At 45.9% G+C, this 24,502-nt stretch overlaps 1 pseudogene; it reads left to right on the top strand.

Moving 5' to 3' along the window:
• Window positions 1-18,232: 18,232 nt before the first annotated feature.
• Window positions 18,233-24,048, top strand: LOC124704645 (annotated as a pseudogene).
• Window positions 24,049-24,502: the final 454 nt, after the last annotated feature.

Below are 24,502 nucleotides of genomic sequence, written 5' to 3'. Positions count from 1 at the left end.
AAGGAATTCCAAAGTGAAGTAGAAAATCAACGTAACAAGAAGATTAAATTTCTACGATCCGATCGCGGAGGTGAATATCTGAGTTATGAGTTTGGCATGCATTTAAAGAAATGCGGAATACTTTCACAATTGACACCGCCGGGAACACCACAACGAAACGGTGTGTCCGAACGTCGTAATCGAACTCTCTTAGATATGGTTCGTTCTATGATGTCTCTTACTGATTTGCCGTTATCATTTTGGAGTTATGCATTAGAGACAGCCGCATTCACTTTAAATAGAGCACCATCAAAATCCGTTGAAACGACGCCGTATGAATTATGGTTTAATAAGAAACCTAAGTCTGTCGTTCCTAAAAGTTTGGGGTTGCGAAGCCTATGTAAAAAAGTTACAACCGGACAAGCTAGAACCCAAAGCGGAGAAATGCGTCTTCATAGGATACCCTAAGGAAACTATAGGGTACACTTTCTATCACGGATCCGAAGGCAAGATCTTTGTTGCTAAGAACGGAACCTTTCTTGAGAAAGAATTTCTCACTAAAGAAGTGATCTGGAAGAAAAGTAGAACTCGATGAGATTGAAGAATCTCTACTCGTTGATCGAGTAGCGCGATGCCGGAAAATGTTCCTATACCACCTACACCGGCAACGAGAGAAAGCTAATGATAATGATCATGAAACTTCAAATGAGACAGCTCACTGAACCTCGCGGATCGACAAGGGATCGTGCCACTCCAGATTGGTATGATCCTTGTCTAAATGTCATGATTGTGGATAACAACGATGAAGACCCTGCGACGTATGAAGAAGCGATGATGAGCCCAGATTCCAACAAATGGCAAGAAGCCATGAAATCCGAAATGGGATCCATGTATGATAACAAAGTATGGACTTTGGTAGAATTACTCGATAGCCGCAAGGCTCGTCGAGAATAAATGGATCTTCAAGAGAAAAACAGATGCCGATGGTAATATTACTGTCTATAAAGCTCGACTTGTCGCAAAGGGTTTCCGACAAATTCAAGGTGTTGACTACGATGAGACTTTCTCACCTGTAGCGAAGCTAAAATCTGTGAGGATTTTGTTAGCAATAGCTGCATTTTTCGATTATGAGATTTGGCGAGATGGATGTCAAAACGGCGTTCCTTAATGGTGACATTGAGGAAGAGTTGTATATGGTACAACCCAAAGGTTTTGTCGATCCTAAAAATGCCGACAAAGTATGCAAACTTCAGCGTTCAATCTATGGACTGAAGCAAGCATCGAGAAGTTGGAACCGACGTTTTGATAAGGTGATCAAAGACTTCGGGTTTATACAGTGTCATGGAGAGGCCTGTATTTACAAGAAAGTGAGTGGGAGCTCCGTAGCATTCCCGATATTATATGTAGATGACATATTATTGATTGGGAATGATATAGAACTATTAAGCGATGTAAAGGGTTATTTGAATAATAGTTTTTCAATGAAAGACCTTGGTGAAGCATCATACATATTAGGCATCAAGATTTATAGAGATAGATCAAGACGTCTAATAGGGCTATCACAGAGTACATACCTGGACAAGATTCTGAAGAAGTTTAGAATGGACGAAAGTAAGAAAGGATTCTTACCTATGTTACCAGGCAAGGTCTTGAGTAAGACTCAAGGACCGGCTACGGCAGAAGAAAGAGAAAGGATGAGTCAGATCCCCTATGCTTCGGCAGTAGGCTCTATCATGTATGCCATGCTATGTACAAGACCAGATATAGAACATGCTGTTAGTTTGACTAGCAGATATCAAAGTGATCCAGGGATAGAACATTGGACAGCGGTCAAGAATATCCTGAAGTACTTGAAAAGAACTAAGGATATGTTTCTTTGTTATGGAGGTGACCAAGAGCTCGTTGTAACAAGTTACACCGATGCAAGTTGGAACACCGATCCCGATGACTCTAAGTCACAATGCGGGTACGTGTTTATATTGAATGGTGCTGCAGATAAGCTGGGCAAGCTCGAAGCAGATGCACGGTGGCGAAATCCTCAACGGAATCGGAGTACATAGCGGCTTCAGAGGCTTCATCAGAAGCGGTATGGATGAAGAGGTTCATTGTAGAGCTCGGTGTGGTTCCTAGTGCATTAGACCCACTAGTTATCTACTGTGACAACATGGGTGCTATTGCCAATGCACAAGAACCAAGGTCACACAAGAGGCTGAAGCATATCAAGCTGCGTTACCACTCGATTCGCGAGTACATCGAAGATGGAGAAGTAAAGATTTGCAAAGTACACACCGATCCGAATGTAGCAGATCCGTTGACTAAAGCTCTCCCTAGGGCAAAGCATGACCAACACCAGAATGCCATGGGTGTTAGGTACCTTACAATGTAATCTAGATTATTGACTCTAGTGCAAGTGGGAGACTGTTGGAGATATGCCCAAGAGGCAATAATAAAAGTGATTATTATATATCTTTATGTTTATGATAAAAGTTTATATACCATGCTATAATTGTATTAACTGAAACATTGATACATGTGTGATATGTAAACAAACAAAGAGTCCCTAGTAAGCCTCTTAACTAGCTTGTTGATTAATAGATGATTAGTTTCATAATCATGAACATTGGATGTTATTAATAACAAGGTTATATCATTGTATGAATGATGTAATGGACACACCCAATTAAGCGTAGCATAAGATCACGTCATTAAGTTATTTGCTATAAGCTTTCAATACATAGTTACCTAGTCCTTATGACCATGAGATCATGTAAATCACTTATACCGGAAAGGTACTTTGATTACATCAAACGCCACTGCGTAAATGGGTGGTTATAAAGGTGGGATTAAGTATCCGGAAAGTATGAGTTGAGGCATATGGATCAATAGTGGGATTTGTCCATCCCGATGACGGATAGATATACTCTGGGCCCTCTCGGTGGAATGTCGTCTAATGTCTTGCAAGCATATGAATAAGTTCATAAGAGACTACATACCACGGTACGAGTAAAGAGTACTTGTCAGGAGACGAGGTTGAACAAGGTATAGTGTGATACCGATGATCAAACCTCGGACAAGTAAAATATCGCGTGACAAAGGGAATTGGTATCGTATGTGAATGGTTCATTCGATCACTAAAAGTCATCGTTGAATATGTGGGAGCCATTATGGATCTCCAGATCCCGCTATTGGTTATTGGTCGGAGTGAGTACTCAACCATGTCCGCATAGTTCGCGAACCGTAGGGTGACACACTTAAAGTTGGATGTTGAAATGGTAGAACTTGAATATGGAATGGAGTTCGAATATTTGTTCGGAGTCCCGGATGTGATCCCGGACATCACGAGGAGTTCGGAATGGTCCGGAGAATAAGATTCATATATAGGATGTCATTTTATGTGAATAAAATGATGCGGAAGGTTCTATGGAAGGTTCTAGAAGGTTCTAGAAAAGTCCGGAAGAAACCACCAAGGAAGGTGGAGTCCACATGGGACTCCACCTCCATGGCCGGCCAACCCTAGTGGGGGAGGAGTCCCAAGTGGACTCCCCCTTAGGGGGCCGGCCACCCCCCCTATGGAAGGTGGAAATTCCCACCTCTAGTGGGAGGGATGGTTTCCCACCATATGGAAGGTTTTGGGTTCGGGTCTTATTCGAAGACTTGTAGTCCAACACTTGGGGCTTCCACCTATATATAGAGGGCCAAGGGGAGGGCCGGCCACACCAAAGCCATAAGCTTGGCCGCCCCCATAGTGGCCGGCCACCCCTCTCCCCAAACCCTAGCGCCCCGCTCCTCCACCATATCCCGCACGCTTAGCGAAGCTCCGCCGGATTTCTCCACCGCCACCGACACCACGCCGTCGTGCTTCGTCGGATTCAAGAGGAGCTACTACTTCCGCTGCCCGCCGGAACGGGGAGGTGGACGTCGTCTTCATCAACAACCGAACGTGTGACCGAGTACGGAGGTGCTGCCCGTTCGTGGCGCCGGAACCGATCGTGATCAAGATCTTCTACGCGCTTTTGCAAGCGGCAAGTGAACGTCTACCGCAGCAACAAGAGCCTCCTCTTGTAGGCTTTGGAATCTCTTCAAGGGTGAGTCTCGACAATCCCCTCGTTGCTACCGTCTTCTAGATTGCATCTTGGCTTGGATTGCGTGTTCGCCGTAGGAAAATTTTTGTTTTCTATGCTACGTTATCCTACACCCCGACGCCGCCATGCCGCGCGGTCTTTGGCCGGCGACGCCTTTGACAACGGTGTGTGTGTGTGGGGGGGGGGGGAGGCTTGAGGGGCTGGCGGCCGGATCCACTGGGCGGCCGCATCGGGTAGGGGGGTAGAGGCACGTCTGATGCAACCAACCAAGTGATAATTTGATTAGCACCATCACGTAATACTGCAAAAATGCCACTGAAAAAATCATTGCCAATATTTATTTTTTTGAAAAGAAGGCAAAAAGTCTTGCCCTGTTCCATTAATTAAGGGGTGAGTTTACAAGTAAACCAAAGAAACCGAAAAGAACAACGAAGAGACTACTCTCGCGGCATCATAAAATTCACATGCTTAACGCCCGCTAAAGCCCACAACCTAGCCGCCCACAACCTAGCCTCGTTCTTAACTTTCTCGAAGATAACCATGGGGGGCGCATGCTTGTTCTTGAACACTCTAGCATTCCTCTCATTCCAAATTTCCCAAGACACAAGGAGCGTAAAGGAGGCCATGCCCTTGTGCTTGATAACAAGGCTCCACCAATCCGAGAAGGGGAGAGTATGCCAAGCATTGAGGTGGAGGCGATGTAGCCCAAGCCAATCCTTGATAAGCTTCCAAAGCCTAGTAGAGAACCGGCAATGGACGAAAAGATGTTCAACCGACTCCACGATCCTATTGCAAAGGGGAAAATTTCCGCAATTAGTCCAATTCCTCCTCTCCAACCGATCACTAGTCCAAATCCTATTTCGGACGAAAAGCCACGCGAAGAACTTGATCTTGGGCGGAGCCCAAATCTTCGAAACCGAAGAACCAATGGGAGCCGAATGTGGAGCCAAAGAATTGAGCCTTATAGGCTAACTTAGAAGAATATGTACCATATTTAGATATCTCAACGGACGATGTACGCCCGAGCTGGGTTGCTCTCGTAATCACTGAGCGACTTGTGTGGCCAGGGTGAATGCAGGAGCAATTGATGAGCCTGTATTTCTATTGTTGGAAATGGAGTAAAGATTGCAATATAGGTATCTGTCTACGAATTCTGTACTAATTTAATAAATATATGGCTGGCTGGTAGTACGTGTTTGAGGCAGTGACCTGTACCGGTTACTTGAATTCCATATTTGGCACAGCATGGTCCGCGGTTTAGAGTGAGGGGCATGTGATTAGTAGGAGATTCCTTTGATTTAAGAGGCAGCCCATCATGTGCCATGGTGTACAGTGCTTCGTCCAACAACGGTAAGTGGTAGCAGGGAAAAAAAATGTAAATCTTTGTACTTTTGTGCATTTAAATTCAAGAAAAAAGATTGTCTAGCAGAGAACAGAATACATACCAGCTCCCTGATAAAACTTATCAAGTGCTCTAAATAAACTGAAGTTTGCATATACCACTACTGGATTTAGAGAGAAAAAATGCATCGTTAATGGACCTAGACAACGATTGCATAATTGGCCTAAACATGCATGGGAAGTTCATCGATGTATGTGATCTTCGGCTAAACTGTATGTGTTCCCTTGCAGCAGCATTACTTGGTGTTGTATCATTTGTCAGTAATTATTAACATTATTCTGTGATATGTTGCAACTAATTAGTTTGGTGGTCCACAGCAAAATAACTAATTAGTTTGGTGGTCCACAGCAAAATGACTAGGACACTTTTTTTCTTGGAAACAAGGGCATTGTCCATGCCATCGTCCACACCTCCGCTCCCACCCTCACCACCGTGCGTTGCCGCATGACCATAGGGAAGAAGAAGCACGACTCTGAGGCGTCCAGCAGCGGCGGGAAGAAGGATCCGCGGCTGAATAGGGTCATGTCGATGCCTCATCGCGAGCCGGAGAGGACCGACGATATCCGGCACAGGCAGCGATACCTACCGCCGAACCTTCGCGACGATCCTTCCTTCGCCGTGCACTCCGACCAGTGACACACCTGGCGTGAGACCGAGGAGGATCCAAGGAGGAAGGCGGGCTTCCTCGGCGACCGGGACTTCCCGTTTGAGTAGCCACTGGGGCATGTTGCGCGTCCGCCTCCTTGTTGAACACGGTAGCCACCGGCTCCTCTTTCGCCTCCCTAGGACGACGACGACGTGCTAGCCTATCACAATGAGGAGGCCAAGGACGATTGATACAACTTTGTCGCATGCATCTTCCACGACTGGCATGCGGCCATGGCGGAGGGCCGGAAGCTCAACTTCTCGCCGGTGATGATCGACGACGAGATCGAGAGGCTCGACATCCTCTTGTCGCAGGTGGACCGACCGGTGTAGCCGCCGCTTCCCCGGTATGCCACCGACATCATGCCGCCATGCCTCACGGAGGAAGAGGCCCAACAACCAGCACTGCAGAACTTGGCCCGGCACTCGCCGCCGCCTCCGCCTCCGTCATTTAGCCCGTGGGCTGCTCCGCCTCCACCACCGACGTTCAACCCGTGGGCTGCTCCACCTCCACCTCCACCACCGGCGGCACCGACGTATGTTCTGCCGGTTGCTACCGATCGTGGCAGATGCCGGAATTCGGCGTGCTCAACGACGATAACAACGAGGAATAGACTAGGGTAGCAGGCGGTACATGCGTCTTTTAGTATTATATTTTTTATTTTTCTTTATTCACTGTGTAAATTATGTTTATGTTGAAAGAATGCAAAACCAAAAAAAATATGCATCGTGCCGTTGGGCACCTTGGTGCAAACGCACGCACGGTCAATTTTAACCATTTCAATCGACGCAAACGAACGCGCGCGACTATTTTAAACGTCTGAAATGCATTACTCTGTTGGAGGTGGCCTTCTTAGGATGGGAAAATGATTTAACCTGTTGAACTTACCAACTAGCGAGTGTGAGAAGATATGTCAGGAGGCTCGTACATCATTGAGCAACCAAACCGTGTCCACCTCATCTTGTTACAGCGGCCCACTGTAGGCTTTTGGGTTTGCTTGACTACGATGCAAAGGACTCAGGTGGTTGGCTTGTCCATGCTCTGTATTGGCCCATTGAATTACACAAATTTATACAATGGAGGATATGACGTCAGTTAGAGCAACCGATGGTTCGATGTGCAATGGATAAAAGGACCACACTAGCTCGGGCGTACTTCAGAGTTTTCGATCTCAACGAGTGCTATTATGGCAATTGCATATATTAATTATTTTCCTTTTGCAGTGGCATCTTTTTATTGGGAACTCCGCCGATATCTGTCTATCCAAAAAAGATGAACTCGCGGCTCACAAAGGGCTCAACGTCTCTTACCTTTGCCGACGGAAGATTCTTTGCTTTGCACCGCTCCAGCTGAATGCTCGGCGGCCATTCTCTCTAGCTACGAGAAAGAGACCGCGTTGCTGCAGATTCGAGTACTCACTCTCCCGGTCTGAAGTCACAATAGACTGACGGCTGTCATCTTCTTTGTTTTGACATTACGCAAAGAGCGATCAAGATCACCGATTTCATATCCCGCGAACGGAACCGCGTCAGGCAAAGGCCGCGAGGACGTACGCCGGCACCGCACACCATCTATCACTTTAAAGTGGCTACTATCCGTTGATGCTTTACCTTCTTTTGGAGCCATGTTTGCTGTTGGAGTGCTTTCTATCTTCCTCCCATCTCTCATATATGTTCTCCAACCAAGATAAAGTATTGATGAAAGGCAAGATAGATCGTGTTGGCTCCAGTTGGGGCTCAGCTCCTTCACTCGAGTTACTGTCATGCTCTCCTGTCATCCCGCACACAGACTTACAGAGATACTTTGTGTGCCGACTTGGATTGGCGCATGTTTTTTAAGCTGGCACAACCAAAGGTAAAATTCTGTACATGAGTTGTGCACGTATGCTAGAATTCCACCAAGGCACTGATTTGGTGGCTTGATTCAGACATGTAAACCGAAAATTCTGCAGTACGGGTTGCTTCTCTGAAGAAGTACTATGAACTCTGAGTGAAAACAATCTGAATATCTTAGGCCCGTTTCTTCCCCTGCTAGTTTAATGATCTGCGCAATCGAAGTGCAAACATCTGAAGAAAAGAATATATGCCAAGGATAGATGATGTTCTTAGACCTTAGTGCTCCATGAGGAACTATTCACAAGGACGGAACATGTGTCCAAACTATGCATGCCTCCAAGTTTTCAAATCTGAAGAAACCAAAATACCATGAGAGAACTTGAAAAGATGAGAAAAGTATGCCTCTGTCCAGTACCAGATGCTCCATTTTGCCTAATTTCTGGCCGCTTCCCTAAAGCGTCCTCTAAAGGGACTTGGGGCGGAAACCGACCGAAACCGCTTCGCTCGCTCGCCCCCCCCCGCGGGCGACGGGCGAAACCTAGGCCCTCCCTCCCCCCATCTCTCTCCGCTGCCGCCGTCGGCGTGGGCCGCCGGGCGTTGTCCGCGCGGTGCCGGCGGCAACGGGGACGCCTTTACCCGTCGCGCGGAGGGGGGCGCGGGCGGCTTCTCGACGGCGGCGGTCGACCTGGCGGCGTGGCGGAGTGGCCGGGCGGCTGGTGGCGTCCGCTCTGCCTAGATCTGGGCCCGATCTGGGTTGGGGCGGGCCTCTGGCCCCCTAGCGCGACATCGTCTCCCCTGGTAACAGTGAAGGTGTGGTGGCAGTGGTTGGCGACGGCGACACACAACCAGCCAGTTGCAGCGTGGCGGCGAGCACTCTGCCGGGCCAGGTTGGGCCTGGCTTGTTCTTGCTGCTACGTCCGGTCGACTACCTCCAGTTCGGGCGGTGGAGGTTGTTCCCTCCCGCGTGGTTGTGTTGCTGCTATTCCCGACCTTGCGCTCGCCTTGTCTGCTTCTAGGCCTCGGCGTTGGTGACCTTTGAGCGACGGCGAGGATGGCTTCAAGACCGTGGTGGCGTACGCTGGTGGACGACGGGTGGGGTGGCGCAGTTCGGATTGTTCGAGGTGGTGGCGGAGTGGGTCGGGAGAAATCCCTGTCGGATTGTCCGACACCGACGCGGCGACGCTTGTGGGTGCCGCCATTCCTTCCTGAAGGGTGTCGCGTGTACCCCTCCCCCATCACCTCCGCGTACCGGGGAAACCCTAGGACTTGTCCGGGCAGCAGCGGCGTCGTCGTCGTTTTCCTTGTTGAAGGTGTTGCTTTGTATGCGGCGATTCGGATTGCGAGGAGCGTGGTGGTACTTTTCCGGAGGGCGCAGCGGTTGCGAGTTGTTTTCGTGTTCGTCGCTCAGCCGTAGTCGGCATTTGTTTCTCTTATCTTTCTTTGTGTTTTTGTTTGGATCTGGTTGTGCTGTGGTCCCAGCATGCTTGATGTATCTTGGTTGCTGATGTCTACGTTCCCCCTCCTTTCCTGTAGACAGTGTTGGGCCTCCAAGTGCAGAGGTTTGTAGAACAGCAGCAAGTTTTCCCTTAAGTGGATCACCCAAGGTTTATCGAACTCAGGGAGGAAGAGGTCAAAGATATCCCTCTCATGCAACCCCGCAACCACAAAGCAAGAAGTCTCTTGTGTCCCCAACACACCAAATAGGTGCACTAGTTCGGCGAAGAGATAGTGAAATACGAGTGGTATGAATATATATGAGCAGTAGCAACGGTGCCGTGAAAATAGCTTGCTGGCGTGTAGTTGATGGTGGTAGTATTGCAGCAGTAGTAACACGAGTAAAACAAGTAAACAAGCAGTAGTAACTCAGCAGTATTTAGGAACAAGGCCTAGGGATTACACTTTCACTAGTGGACACTCTCAACATTGATCACATAACAGAATAGATAAATGCATACTCTACACTTTTGTTGGATGATGAACACATTGTGTAGGATTACACGAACCCTCAATGCCGGAGTTAACAAGCTCCACAATAATGCTCATGTTTAAGTAACCTTAAGTGTAAGATAGATCAAAACGACTAAACCAAGTACTACCATAGCATGCACACTGTCACCTTCATGCATATGTAGGAGGAATAGATCACATCAGTATTATCATAGCAATAGTTAACTTCGCAATCTACAAGAGATCATGATCATAGCATAAACCAAGTACTAACACGGTGCACACACTCGTCACCTTTACACACGTGGGACAAGGAGTCTCCGGAGATCACATAAGTAAAACCCACTTGACTAGCATAATGACATCTAGATTACAAGCATCATCATATGAATCTCAATCATGTAAGGCAGCTCATGAGATTATTGTATTGAACTACATAGGAGAGAGATGAACCACATAGCTACCGGTACAGCCCCGAGCCTCGATGGAGAACTACTCCCTCCTCATGGGAGCAAGCAGCGGTGATGAAGATGGCGGTGGAGATGGCAGCGGTGTCGATGGAGAAGCCTTCCGGGGCACTTCCCCGCTCCGGCAGGGTGCCGGAACGGAGACTCCTGTCCCCCGGATCTTGGCTTCGCGATGACGGCGGCTCGGAACTTTTCTCGTATCGTGGCTTTCTCCGTAAGGGTTTTCGATGCGGGGGCTTTAAATAGGCGAAGAGGCGGCGCGGGAGGGTCAACGAGGCGACCACACCATAGGGTGGCGCGGGCCCAGCCCTGGCCGCGCCACCATGTCATCCGGGCCCACAGGGCCCCCTCCGGCGGCTCTCGGGTGTTCCGGATGCTTCCGGGCAAAATAGGAACCCGGGCGTTGATTTCGTCCAATTCCGAGAATATTTCGTTACTAGGATTTCTGAAACCAAAAACAGCGAGAAAACAGAACCGGCACTTCGGCATCTTGTTAATAGGTTAGTTCCGGAAAATGCACGAATATGACATAAAGTGTGCATAAAACATGTAGATATCATCAATAATGTGGCATGGAACATAAGAAATTATCGATACGTCGGAGACGTATCAGCATCCCCAAGCTTAGTTCTGCTCGTCCCGAGCAGGTAAAACGATAACAAAGATAATTTCTTAAGTGACATGCCGTCATAAATTTGATCATATTTTAAACATATGTAATGAATGCAGCGATCAAAACAATGGTAATGACATGAGTAAACAACTGAATCATAAAGCAATGACTTTTCATGAATAGCACTTTCAAGACAGGCATCAATAAGTCTTGCATAAGGGTTAACTCATAAAGCAATAATTTAAAGTATAGGTATTGAAGCAACACATAGGAAGATTAAGTTTCAGCGGTTGCTTTCAACTTGTAACATGTATATCTCATGGATATTGTCAACATAAAGTAATATAATAAGTGCAATATGCAAGTATGTAGGAATCAATGCACAGTTCACACAAGTGTTTGCTTCTTAAGGTGGAAGGAGATAGGTAAACTGACTCAACAATAAAAGTAAAAGAATGGTCCTTCAATGAGGAAAGCATCGATTGCTGTATTTATGCTAGAGCTTTTATTTTGAAAACATGAAACAATTTTGTCAACGGTAGTAATAAAGCATATGAGTTATGAAAATTATATCTTACAAGTTGCAAGCCTCACGCATAGTATACTAATAGTGCCCGCACCTCGTCCTACTTAACTTGGACTACCGGATCTTTGCATGCCATGTTTCAACCAAGTGTCACAAAGGGGTACCTCCATGCCGCTCGTACAAAGGTCTAAGGAGAAAGCTCGCATTTCGGATTTCTCGCTTTTGATTATTCTCAACTTAGACATCCATACCGGGACAACATGGACAACAGATAATGGACTCCTCTTAAATGCATAAGCATGTAGCAAAGTTATTATTCTCATATGAGATTGAGGATATATGTCCAAAACTGAAACTTCCACCATGATTCATGGCTTTAGTTAGCGGCCCAATGTTCTTCTCTAACAATTTTGCATGCTCCAACCACTAAAATGATAGACCTTCGGACAAGACGGACATGCATAGCAACTCACATGATATTCAACAATAGTTGATGGCGTTCCCCAGAAGCATGGTTATCGCACAACAAGCAACTTAATAAAATATAAAGTGCATAAGTACATATTCAATACTACGATAGTTTTTAAGGCTATTTTGTCCCATGAGCTATAAATTGCAAAGGTGAATGATGGAATTTTAAAGGTAGCACTCAAGCAATTTACTTTGGAATGGCGGAGAAATACCATGTAGTAGGTAGGTATGGTGGACACAAATGGCATAGTAGTTGGCTCAAGGATTTTGGATGCATGAGAAGTATTCCCTCTCGATACAAGGTTTAGGCTAGCAAGGTTTATTTGAAGCAAACTCAAGGATGAACAAGTGCAGCAAAACTCACATAAAAGACATATTTTAAACATTATAAGACTCTACACTGTCTTCCTTGTTGTTCAAAACTCAATACTAGATATTATCTAGACCTTAGAGAAACCAAATATGCAAATCAAATTTTAGCAGGCTCTATGTATTTCTTCATTAATGGGTGCAAAGTATATGATGCAAGAGCTTAAACATGAGCACAACAATTGCCAAGTATCACATTATCCAAGACATTTTACCAATTACTACATGTAGCATTTTCCAATTCCAACCATATAACAATTTAACGAAGAGGAAACTTCGCCATGAATATTATGAGCTAAGAACACATGTGTTCATACGAACCAGCGGAGCGTGTCTCTCTCCCACACAAGGATGAACTTATTCAGAGAACTAAAATAACAAAACAAAAACAAAAATAAAAGCACACGGACGCTCCAAGTAAAATACATAGGATGTGACGGAATAAAAATATAGTTTCACTAGAAGAAACCCGATAAGTTGTCGATGAAGAAGGGGATGCCTTGGGCATCCCCAAGCTTAGATGCTTGAGTCTTCTTAAAATATGCAGGGATGAACCACCGGGGCATCCCCAAGCTTAGACCTTTCGCTCTTCTCGATCACATTATATCACCCTCTTCTATTGACCCTTGAAAACTTCCTTCACACCAAACTTCAAGCAAACTCATTAGAGGGTTAGTGCATAATCAAAAATTCACATGTTCAGAGGTGACACAATCATTCTTAACACTTCTGGACATTGCACAAAACTTCTGAAAGTTAATGGAACAAAGAAACTCATTCAACTTAACAAAAGCGGCAATGCGAAATAAAAGGCAGAATCTGTCAAAAACAGAACAGTCCGTAAAGACGAATTTAAAGCTGGCACCAGACTTGCTCAAATGGAAAAACTCAAAACTAATGAAAGTTGCGTACATATCTGAGGATCACGCTCGTAAATTGGCAGATTTTTTCGAATTTTCTACAGAGGCCTGTGCCCAGATTCGTGACAGACAGCAATGCTGTTTCTGCGCAGCAATCCCAAATATAACATCAACTTTGACATAGAAACTTTACTTGGCACAAAAACATGATAAGGAGAGGTTGCTACAGTAGTAAACAACTTCCAAGACACAAATATAAAACAAAGTACTGTAGCAAAATAACACATGGGTTATCTCCCAAGAAGTTCTTTCTTTATAGCCGTTAAGATGGGCTCAGCAGTTTTAATGATGCACTCGCAAGAAATAGAAGTTGAAGCAAAAGAGAGCATCAAGAGGCAAATTCAAAACACATTTAAGTCTAACATGCTTCCTATGCATAGGAATCTTGTAAATAAACAAGTTCATGAAGAGCAAAATAACAAGCATAGGAAGATAAAACAAGTGTAGCTTCAAAAATTTCAGCACATAGAGAGGTGTTTTAGTAACATGAAAATTTTTACAACCATATTTTCCTCTCTCATAATAACTTTCAGTAGCATCATGAGAAAACTCAACAATATAACTATCACATAAAGCATTCTTATCATGAGTCTCATGCATAAAATAATTACTACTCCCAACATAAGCATAGTCATTCTTATTAATTGTAGTGGGAGCAAATTCAACAAAGTAGCTATCAAATATAGGAGGTATATTGTAATCATAATCAAATTTATCCTCCATAACAGGTGGTAACAAAAGACTACTATCATCATAATCATCATAAATGGGAGGCAAAGTATCATCAAAGTAAATTTTCTCCTCAATGCTTGGGGGACTAAAAATATCATGCTCATCAAAGCCAGCTTCCCCAAGCTTAGAATTTTCCATAGCATTATCAACAATGGTGTTCAAAGCATTCATAGTAATAACATTCCCATTAGCATGCATATAAAGTTCCATGGGTTTCTTAATTCTTTCTTCAAACACATCATGTCCTAATTCAAGATAAAGTTCATAAAGATCTCTCATATTTTTGTTGTTTTCCATTATGCCTAACTAGTGTAAACAAGAAACCAAATGTCGCAATTGCAGAGTCTAAAGGAAATAGCTTCGAGTACTTACAACGGCGCCGGAAAATAGCTTAGTAGCCAAGGTCCGGAGTGTGAGTACCTTTTACCTTTCCTCCCCGGCAACGGCGCCGTAAAATAGCTTGATGTCTACGTTCCCCTCCTTTCCCGTAGACGGTGTTGGGCCTCCAAGTGCAGAGGTTTGTAGAACAGCAGCAAGTTTTCCCTTAAGTGGATCACCCAAGGTTTATCGAACTCAGGGAGGAAGAGGTCAAAGATATCCCTCTCATGCAACCCTGCAACCACAAAGCAAGAAGTCTCTTGTGTCCCCAACACACCAAATAGGTGCACTAGTTCGGCGAAGAGATAGTGAAATACAGGTGGTATGAATATATATGAGCAGTAGCAACGGTGCCGTAAAATAGCTTGTCTGGCGTGTAGTTGATGGTGGTAGTATTGCAGCAGTAGTAACACAAGAAAACAAGTAAACAAGCAGTAGTAACTCAGCAGTATTTAGGAACAAGGCCTAGGGATTACACTTTCACTAGTGGACACTCTCAACATTGATCACATAACAGAATAGATAAATGCATACTCTACACTTTTGTTGGATGATGAACACATTGCGTAGGATTACACGAACCCTCAATGCCGGAGTTAACAAGCTCCACAATAATGCTCATGTTTAAGTAACCTTAAGTGTAAGATAGATCAAAACGACTAAACCAAGTACTAGCATAGCATGCACACCTGTCACCTTCATGCATATGTAGGAGGAATAGATCACATCAGTATTATCATAGCAATAGTTAACTTCGCAATCTACAAGAGATCATGATCATAGCATAAACCAAGTACTAACACGGTGCACACACTCGTCACCTTTACACACGTGGGACAAGGAGTCTCCGGAGATCACATAAGTAAAACCCACTTGACTAGCATAATGACATCTAGATTACAAGCATCATCATATGAATCTCAATCATGTAAGGCAGCTCATGAGATTATTGTATTGAACTACATAGGAGAGAGATGAACCACATAGCTACCGGTACAGCCCCGAGCCTCGATGGAGAACTACTCCCTCCTCATGGGAGCAGCAGCGGTGATGAAGATGGCGGTGGAGATGGCAGCGGTGTCGATGGAGAAGCCTTCCGGGGCACTTCCCCGCTCCGGCAGGGTGCCGGAACAGAGACTCCTGTCCCCCAGATCTTGGCTTCGCGATGACGGCGGCTCTGGAACTTTTCTCGTATCGTGGCTTTCTCCGTAAGGGTTTTCGATGCAGGGGCTTTAAATAGGCGAAGAGGCGGCGCAGGAGGGTCAACGAGGCGACCACACCATAGGGTGGCGCGGGCCCAGCCCTGGCCGCGCCACCATGTCATCTGGGGCCCACAGGGCCCCCTCCGGCGGCTCTCGGGTGTTCTGGATGCTTCCGGGCAAAATAGGAACCCGGGCGTTGATTTCGTCCAATTCCGAGAATATTTCGTTACTAGGATTTCTGAAACCAAAAACAGCGAGAAACAGGAACCGGCACTTCGGCATCTTGTTAATAGGTTAGTTCCAGAAAATGCACGAATATGACATAAAGTGTGCATAAAACATGTAGATATCATCAATAATGTGGCAAGGAACATAAGAAATTATCGATACGTCGGAGACGTATCAGTTGCTATATTAATATAGCGGGGCGAAAGCCTATTTCGAGGAAGGGACTTGGGGCGAGCCGGACATTTGACCCCCCTCCCCCCAGCCGCTTGCCCCAAAGCCTTTTTTCATTCGGGACGGTCGAATAGGGTGTTCGGCGCCGCCCATCCCCGCCACACATGGGAGGCTTCGGGGGCACCGGACAAAACTAAAAGCGATGCGGCGACTGGCGAGCCCGCCTCCTCAGCGACAGTAACTGAAGCGCTGCAGCTTTGCATTAATGGCGACGACGGTTTTCTAGGCGGAGCAGGCAAGACGTCCCGTCGGCGTTGCGCCTTCTCCAAGCGTCGCCGCTGGCCGCCTCCCCGCGCCTTCTCCATCGCTTCCCGCGCTTTCTCCCTGCCTCTTCCCATGCAACCATCGGCTATAAAAGGCAGCCTCCACTCGCTATCGCCACCACAGCCTCCGACAATCCTTCCCTCCGCCACCATGAGAAAATACCTTGTCGCCTTGCCACCACCTACAATGTTGAGCGCACGGGGGACAGCCATGCATCTCCACAAACCGCATACACCTCCGCCCCCGGCCCACATCCCCGAGGTCCCCGAGTTCAACTAGTTTTTCGAGGATGATGACGACGATGTCCTCGAGGAGGACACGGAGCTCGCGGCGTTGAACGTGCAGCTCATGGCTAACGTGTACTGGGAGGCGGCAGCGAAGGAGGCGGCAAACGCGGCGTTCGACGCGGAGCAGCGGGAGGCGGCAGCCGCGTAGGAGGACGAGGACGACGACGACCTCGACGGCTGGAGCGATGACGGGCCTGACCCGGAGGAGAAGGCGGCGGAGCAGAGGGCCATCCTCGCGTCCTTCGACTCGCTGAAGAAGACCGAGGACGACGCTCGTGCACGCGAGGAAGCCAACGAGGTGCAGCGGTGCCACGTCGTCGACGTCTGCATCCAACAGACGCAGATAGAGGAGGTGGGCCGCTGCTTATTCGCGAAAGAGCGACAACGGCTCCTCGAGGACGCGGCGGATTTTCGAACTTTTTTCGACGGGGTAGAGAGGGACGTCGGCACGCGACGGTGGCGGCAGAGAAGCGGATGAGGGAGGGAGGCGACGATAGGTGGGACCGTCGAGCGCCCCGAAGGATGATGAGTAAGCTAGGGCACATCAACTAGCTATTGTCATTTAAAATTGTAAAATATAATTAAATTTAAATGTTTTTTTTTGTTTCATGCTATTTAAATGTTTTTGAGCCCCATTTTGGAGACATGGCTAGAAACGGACGGATCTCTCAAAAGTGGCAACACATTGCAGCGTCGTCAAACTCGCCCTGATTGGGCGCCTTTTTCTGGACGCCGTTTAAGGAACGTGATTGGAGATGCTCTAAATCAGCCTCGTGATTCGTGTGCACCGAGAACAACAACAATGCCATAACATAGAACTACCTTTGTTCTCGGTCTGATGAGTTATTAAAACTCAGTTGCAACTCATACCATTAGGCTGAATCCCGACGATGAGCGGTTTTTCCGGAGGAACGTTGGAGGCGACGGCCGGGCGATTCTGGGCGATCTCCCTCGACGATGACTCCGACGAGGAAGCGCCGTCAACGCCGGCCGCGCGTGCATCCTCTTCTCCGAGTGACTTCTGCAGAACGCCGGAGGAAGAGGGACACACGTCGTTGCCATCGGCCCTTTCGGCCATCGCACGGAGGGAGCAGAAGAGGCAGCACCAACGGGAGGCGGCGTTGATCCTCCGATCAGGTTTGTCCTCAACTGCTTCATCTTCAAATTCGGTGGTTGTCCATTCTTATGCAGGTCAACCGGGGAGAAGATGCAAGATCAACACACCAGTGTTAACACCGACAACCTTTCTTCTCGAGTCCTTCAACGCGGAGGAATGGATTCAAGTGCAAAGGAGAAGGAGGAAACATGCGGCTTGGCGCCGGCGATCCCGTCGGCTGGCCAGATCTCCACCTCTGCAGGTTCAACGGCCTGACACAGATCAATTTTTTTCAAAATTAAAGACTGTGGGCCATTTGGGCTCTCTTTCTTTGGATCCGTTGGCTGTTGAGACGAATCAACAAGGTCGTATGGGCTTTGATCTGATCTCTGAAAATCATGTTAATCAACGATTGCCGCAATTTGCTCGTGGTAAATCCTATCGCTTAGGGTTCCTAAACAAATCGCCGCCGGCTCGGGTTGTTCCTCCGCACGCTCCTCCCTTTGTGCTGTCCATGGCGAATCGGGGAGGGTTCCCTAACCGTGGCCGTGGCCAGCATGGCGGACATGGGGACGGTGGAGGGCGTGGCTCGGGTTGGCATGCTGGTTTTGCTGCGGACGGAGGTGGACGTGGTAGCCGCAATAGCACCTTCCATGAAGGCGGGCCAAGTGGTACTGCGGGAGATGCCTCTGGGTCTGGACATGACGGGGACCAGAACAATGTGTTTGCTGATGGGGTCTTCCGAGCAGGGCAGGGCCGACAATTCTCAGCCGGAGGTAATCGGAATTATCAAGGTTATAATTCTAGAGGTGATGTTCGTCGGTATGCCGGATATAATAGTAACAATGCACGTCGCTTTGTGCCAAATAACTTCAATGGAGAGGCTGCTAATGGTCAGGGTAGGTATGCTACCCAGGTGGCCGGCTTGACGGAGGTGCAGCAGAAGATGGTAGCCGATGCAGCAGATGCTTTTGCTCGACAGCTCGCTGGCCGCCAAGACATTCCACAGGTGACTCAACAGCCGGTAGTTCATCAGCACAAAGAGGCTGCGGCTCCCTCGGGGCAAGCGGTGGTGCGGCATACCAGCATTGCAAGGCCACAGCCGGTGTATGTGCCGGTTCAAAATAATGGCAATGTGCAGGGGCAACAGCAACAAGTTCAAAGGGCGGAAGATGTATTACTGGCTGTGGCTGGATGTGCAAGTGCTGTCGATTTGGAAGGCCTAACAGAGGCTGAATTTGTGGCTGCCACTAAAAAGAAAGGTCCTAGTTGTTTTCGTTGTCGCAAAGTGGGGCATTTCCTCAATGACTGCGAGGCAATTCTTTGTGAATGTTGTCAACGACCTGAACATGCTTCGAAAGATTGTCCACTTCTTAAGGCTCCTAGACCTCGCATTTCTATGTATGGTATGGGTCACCCGGATTTAGCTTTTTGGGAGTTACCCTTGTCTGCTTCTGTTAGGCCGAGGGTGGAGAATACTAGATTGGGAAGAGTGGAAGTTTCTGGTGGGGAACTGTCTGTTGAACAATTGATCAATCATTTACAGTGGATTGTTCCTGATCCTCTTTATCACTGGGAGGTGGAGCTCATGGAAGAGAATGTCTTCAGAGTGAATTTTCCAAGCAAAGTTGAGTTGGTAAGAGTGCAGCATTTTGGAAGATTTCATGTGCCAGACTCAAACATTGTTCTCTTATTTGATTTTTGGAAAAAGGATGTTCAACCTGCTTGGGTGCCAGAAGATGTGTGGGTAAGGGTGTATGGCCTTTCACCTGTTGCTCTTGATGATTATCTTGCTCTTTGGGCCCTTGGAGATGTTTTTGGTAGGACTAAGGATATTGATATCACCTTTACAAGGCAAAATAATGTTCTTCGTGTGCTTATTACATGCCTTGATTCTAATCTCATACCTGACACTTGGGACCTTAAGATCAAGCATGAGTTTTTTCGTTTGAGGTTTGAAGTGGAGGGTGAGCACCTCACTAATAATCAGGATATCACTATGTCGGAGGCACCAGGAGATGGGGGAGATGATGACTCCCATTCAAATCTACATGATAAACCTGGTGGTACTGATGCAGACCGTAATATTAAGAGAAGTAAGAATACTGGGGAGAAGAATGATGAAAAAGAAGCTTCTAACTCTCAGCAAAATATGGATGCAAAATCAGGGGCTGTGCAAGGATCACTGTCTAGTATATATGCTGCCGGTGAAACAATGAGAAATTTGGGTGGTATAAATACATTAAGGTATGACGATGTATTATCTACTTCATCTCAACATTGTATTAGTCCTAAACAATTGCTCTCCGTTTTCAGTTCTGTAGTAGAGGAGGCTACTGTGCATGTGCCGAAATCTTCTGCTAATCCTACTTGTACACCTGTTGGGACGCTCGATATGGCGTATGTGCCATCCCTTCCGAGCGCCGGCGTTGGTGTTCTCGCGGGGACGTCGATCACGACTCCGTTGCATGGCGCAAGCGCTCCGGGGCATGCTGCGCTGGGCCGGCAAGACGGCGCCTCGACGCCTGGGAAGCATGGAGCTTCCTCGCTGCGCAGCCCAGGATCGGTCGAGCAGCGACCTTTGGTTCCGTCGCTCGGCCCAGGTAAGATGGGGACCGGGGGTCCAGCTGAGGTGCGGCCTGCTATGCATGGTTTTCATGGCGCCATGCACGGTGCACCGCTCGGCACTACGTCGATCAACATTTCTAAGGTGAAAAAATTACTGTTTACTGGTTCACCTCTCAACATGGATGTTTCAATCTTAAAACAAACACATAATAATGTACAGGAAGGCTTGGTTACTCCTACTTTGATCAAGGAGGTGCCGAGGACTTTACAACATACTCAAGAGCAAATTGTTGCTTTTGGGGGGATTCAGGAGGAGGCAAGGAGGGACGTGCGGTCGAGTGGAAGACTGCGTAGTCAGCCAAACGCCGATATGAAGCAAATGGAGAAGGCGATGTTGCTTACACAGCAACGTATGGAAATACCAGTGATAGGTATGTCTACCTCCAAACCAACCTCTATTGCATCCTTTTCGGAAGAACAAATAATTGAGAATGCGTTGTCTTTGGGGGTGTCTCTTGGTGTTTCTAGTTCAGAATGCGTTAAGTCGGCTAAGTTAATAAAAGATTTTGAAGTGCAGAGATCACTTATTATGCTAAACTGTAAGGAAAAGTCGGAAAATAATCTTAAAAATGCATCTTGTTGTCTAGCGGTTTCACGTGCGTCCGATCTATGTGATGATTTGGAAGCCGAGGAGAGTCTTTTGGATGATGTTGATGTACAGATTCCTAAGATGGATAATAGGGAAAGAAAACAACGCAAAAAGAAATCTTACGATAAGAAAAATATTAGACGGAGTAACAGGGTTAGAATCAAACCATCAAAATTGTTATGACTAATTTGAGAGGATTGACGTGGAATAGTGAAGGTTTTAAAGATCCGGGAAAACATTTGTTTGTGAAAGAATCGATAAGAGAGTATGACCTAGATTTTATTGTTTTGCTAGAGACAGGCCAGTCTAGCTTTGCGGTACATTTCTTACGAGATTTAGCAGTGGGTAAGGAGTTTGCATGGTTTTGTTTGCCACCACATGGGAGATCGGGAGGAATTCTTGTAGGGATTAACACAAATACTTTGGTGGTAAATAGGGTAGATAGTGGAGACTACTGTGTTAAGTTGTCTATTACCTCTAAAAAGGATGGGTTTCAATGGCTACTTGTACCGGTGTATGGTGCGGCACAAGACAAAAATAAATATGAGTTTCTTTCCGAATTAGTGCGGACTTGTGAATCTGAAACGATACCTATGCTATTAGCCGGGGACTTTAATATTTTGAGAAAACCAGAGGAGAAGAGTAATGATAACTTTAATCCCCGTTGGCCATTTATTTTTAATGCGATCATTGAGAATCTTAATTTGAGAGAAATTGGTTTGTCTGGACGGCAATTTACTTGGGCCAGTAGAAGAGATAATCCCACCTACGAAAAACTGGATAGGGTACTAGCAAGCGTTGAGTGGGAACAGAAATACCCCTTGGTCACGGTTCGGGCTTTGACTCGCTCTGGATCTGACCACACGCCACTTTTGATTGATGCGGGGATTCAGGCACACATAGGGAATAAATCACGTTTCTCGTTTGAACTGGCTTGGCTAGAACAAGAGGGGTTTTATGAGCTTATTGCTAGGGAATGGGAGGCCGGCCCCATTGGAAAAACCTCAATTCAAACATGGCAAAATAAAATAAGGCATTTGCGCCGTTTTTTAAGGGGTTGGGCAAAGAATTTAAGTGGACAATATAAAAGGGAGAAGGATCGGCTTTTGAACATTATAGACACTTTAGATATTAAGGCGGAAACGATGCCGTTATCGCTTGTTGAGCGTAATGAATTAAAAAAAGCGAATGAAAAGCTGAATAAGCTCCGACGAGAAGAAGAGATTAAGTGGGCGCAAAGAGCTAAAGTTAAGTACATCCAGGAAGGGGGCGATAATACTAAATATTTCCACCTTATTGCAAATGGTAAGTATAGAAAAAAGAAAATTTACCAGCTGGAACAAGAGGAGGGTACTATTGTCGGGGATGATAATCTAAGGGGATATATTTCAAAATATTATAAAAAGTTATTTGGAAATCCAGAACCTAGTTCGGTCTCATTGGATGAAGACAGAACGGAAGATATTCCGCAATTGTCGGCAGAGGAGAATACAGTGTTAATTGCAAACTTCTCAATGGAGGAGGTTCATGATGCTGTATTTCAGATGGAACATAATAAATCACCAGGACCTGATGGCTTCCCAGCGGAGTTTTACCAGCATTTTTGGGGGGTTATTAAATATGATTTGATGGATTTATTTGAGAGCTTTCATAAGGGGGAATTTCCTTTGTACAAGCTGAATTTTGGGGTGATTACTTTACTACCTAAGAAAGAAAATGCGACTCAAATTCAACAATATAGGCATATATGTTTGCTCAATGTGAGCTTCAAAATCTTTACTAAAGTTGCGACAAACCGTATTTCTGAGGTTGCTCACAAAGTAATTAGACCTACACAGACGGCGTTCATACCTGGTAGACATATTCTGGAAGGAGTGGTAGTTCTCCATGAGACAATACATGAAATGCATAGGAGAAAACTAGATGGGGTGCTTTTTAAAATTGATTTCGAAAAAGCATATGACAAGGTTAAATGGCCCTTTTTGCAACAAGTTCTACGTATGAAAGGTTTTGATCCAATTTGGTGTGATCGAATAAAGCAATTTGTGCAAGGGGGAGTGTAGGTATAAGAGTTAATGATGTCATTGGACATAATTTTCAAACTAGGAAAGGACTGCGCCAGGGAGACCCTTTATCATCTATTCTCTTCAATATTGTCGCGGATATGTTAGCGATCCTAATTGCTAGGGCTAAGGATGAGGGTAAATTGGGGAGCCTGCTGCCACATTTGATTGATGGCGGTATATCCATTTTACAGTATGCAGATGATACAATTCTTTTTCTGGAACATGATGTTGCTAAGGCCGTGAATATGAAACTAGTTCTATGCATCTTTGAACAATTATCGTGTTTAAAGATTAATTTCCACAAGAGTGAAATTTTTGCTTTTGGTAAGGCAAAAGATATAGAGGATCAGTACAGGCACATTTTTGGATGCGAGTCGGGAGTCCTACCTTTGAGGTACTTAGGGATCCCGGTTCATTATAGGACCTTAAGAAATGCTGAGTGGAACCCGATTGAAACTAGGTTTGCGTCAAAATTGGGGTGTTGGCGTAGTAAGATGTTGTCTTATGGTGATAGTTTGACCCTCATTAATTCGGTCCTTACAAGTCTCTATATGTTTATGCTTTCCTTCCTGGAAATCCCAATTGGGGTGAGGAAGAGGCTAGACTATTATAGATCAAATTTTTTCTGGCAATCGGATGAACACAAGAAGAAATATAGATTATCTAAATGGAATATTCTTTGTAGACCTAAGGATCAAGGAGGGTTGGGTATTGAGGTTTTGGAATTAAAGAACAAATGCTTATTAAGCAAATGGTTGTTCAAACTCCTTAATGAGGAGGGTATGTGGCAACAGCTTTTGAGTAACAAATACCTTAAAAATAAAACTTAGTCACAAATTGAGGTTAAACCTACAGATTCGCCTTTTTGGAAGGGTCTTATGCATGTTAAAGATGACTTTTTCAAGCGAGGATTTTTTAGAGTGGGAGATGGAACATCTGTTAGATTCTGGGAGGATGTGTGGCTGGGGGATACGCCTTTATCTCATCAATACCCGGCGTTATATAACATTACTCAACATAAAATTGTATTAGTATCAACGGTGTTTGCTACTGTGCCTATTAATATCTCTTTTAGGCGAGGGTTAAATGATAATAACTGGGTACAATGGTTACATCTATGCCAACGTTTAATTACAATTGATCTAACTTCCGAACCCGATAAGTTTATTTGGAAACTTACGGATTCTGGTATTTTCTCCGTTAAGTCTATGTATCTTGATTGGATGAATGGCCACACGATGTATCTTCGCAAATATCTTTGGAAGTTAAAGATTCCCTTGAAAATTAAAATTTTTATGTGGTTTCTTAGTAATAAGGTGATTCTAACTAAGGATACACTACAAGAAAAGTTCTGATAGACAACGTCCCAAAATCGTCAACTAAGGGGCATTTTTTGTCGCCTATGGGCCTAACCCGACGATATGGGTTCCGTTGTCGAAACTGCGTCAGGCAAAGTCCAACGACGATTTTTTCGGTCCGTCGCGCTTGGGCGCCCTTCCGCCACGGAAAATCGGACCGTTGCGGAAGTGTTTTTGGGAGCCGTT

Source organism: Lolium rigidum, chromosome 1, assembly GCF_022539505.1.
Source record: "Lolium rigidum isolate FL_2022 chromosome 1, APGP_CSIRO_Lrig_0.1, whole genome shotgun sequence".
Lineage (NCBI taxonomy): Eukaryota > Viridiplantae > Streptophyta > Magnoliopsida > Poales > Poaceae > Lolium > Lolium rigidum.
Note: the sequence above shows the minus strand (reverse complement) of the source record. Positions and strands in the feature narration are given on the sequence as shown.